Raw genomic sequence first — 1,724 nt, forward strand, 5'->3', positions numbered from 1 at the left:
GTCTTTCATTTGCAAGTATAAGAATATAGGACTCACACTGGCTTTAAAAATATGCAAAAATTATTCCAGAGTTAGGATGAGGTACAAAAAGTTTGATCTGTTGATTTATTCCTACTTGTCAAAGACCTATTTTGTTTGTGTCTTATTTGTCTATCTTTTTTTCTTTTTTTAAAGAATTTTATAAGTTTAATGTGAAATTTTAAAAAATACGAATAGAAAGAAGTCCATGTTCTTTAATGTTGTACAAAAAAGTATGAGTAGAACCAAAAGTAAATTAAACATTATCACATTTGTTTACACCCACTATCTAGTTCTTCATACTAACTTTATTATTCAAATAACAGAAGACAGTAGGTAGCAATTTAGGGATTGAGAAAGAGATTAAAAAAAAAAAAAAACCCAAAAACCCCTTTCCTGCTGTGTTTATTTTACACTGCATAGCTGTGCTTACAGAGGTGATTTCTTTTACTTCTCCACTGTGCAACAACTCAGTGGTACCTAAAATTGAACCTGCTCAGGAGCTGAGGGGGACTGGAAATGGATGGGCCCATATCCTGGTGCATTGTCATGCGATTTTAACAATGGTACAGCTACCAGCTTGTAATTTTTAGGGCTGCAAACAAGGCTTTCTCAAGTTGAACCAAAAACAACTTCTTAATGTTCCGTGGGTTTTGTAATATGTGCAGGAATATATGGATAATGGGGAGATTCAAATTTTAATCTCCACAAGTTACCAAAGCAGTTATCAATGATCCAGTCTTGCAGGGCTCTTAATGACTTCAATTAAGCGCTTTAGTCCTTCAACTTCATCTCCTCCTGGCTTAAGTTCACCACCAGGTATTTTGAAGAAAGGTGTTCCTAGCTATACCAGTAACACATGCAGTAGCCAGTGCTCATATATAATCAGAACCCCTTCTGCAGCCCTTCTCATTCCAATTTTATCAAATTCCTCCCTCCTGCACTGAAATCTGGCTGCAACAGAGCTGTCCTTCTCATAGAAAGACTCATTGTACCTAAAGTATAATTGGTAAAAGCGTACATGTTGATGGTTTGCTCCAGGGTGAGGGGCTGGGTCTTCTGGATGTACTTGCTGCCAAACTGGTTGACCCCCTGGGGCCAGCTGGTTTGTGAATGATTGGATGGTGCCATGGACATTTTGGGTCTGCTGGAGAGCTCTAGTAGTGGTGAGAGGAAATGGGGCAGGCAGGGAGACTATCCCTGTGCCAGCAATGGTTATTTGCATCCCCCTCAGCATATGCCACCTGGCATTAACATGAGAGCGCAAGAGGAGACTTATTTGTCTATCTTAATGGAGTTCAATTTTTCTTGTTACTGATTTTTCTCAAACTCATAAAATGGCTTCCAGAAATTTTCAGGATCTACAGGCTTCCAGCTTTACATCACACAAAAAGAGAAAGTATCTCCCAGAAACATTTGAAGAGTGGGAAATTATGTTTCAGTATGCCAAAATACATTTCATATATTTCATTCCTTTGCTTGAATTAAGCTTCTTATATCAATCACCCTAAACTAAGCCAACTAGGGACTAATCCTGAAGTTGGTAATGATGTCTACTTTTCTAAAGTATATGAGCTGTGTAAGAGGGGTAAATACAGAATTGACAATCAGGGTAAAACAACAGAAAAGAAGGGTAAATGGATGTGGAGAAAGAGAAAACATGTTCATAAACTAGAAAAAACTGTGTATCCCAACACAAAACAATT

The 1,724-nt window shown here is 37.7% G+C and overlaps 1 pseudogene; it reads right to left on the minus strand.

Annotated features, from left to right (window-relative positions):
* Positions 1-202: 202 nt before the first annotated feature.
* On the minus strand, positions 203-1,155 carry LOC103661387 (annotated as a pseudogene).
* Positions 1,156-1,724: the final 569 nt, after the last annotated feature.

The sequence above is a fragment of the Ursus maritimus genome, unplaced genomic scaffold, assembly GCF_017311325.1.
Source record: "Ursus maritimus isolate PB19 unplaced genomic scaffold, ASM1731132v1 scaffold_9, whole genome shotgun sequence".
Classification (NCBI taxonomy): domain Eukaryota; kingdom Metazoa; phylum Chordata; class Mammalia; order Carnivora; family Ursidae; genus Ursus; species Ursus maritimus.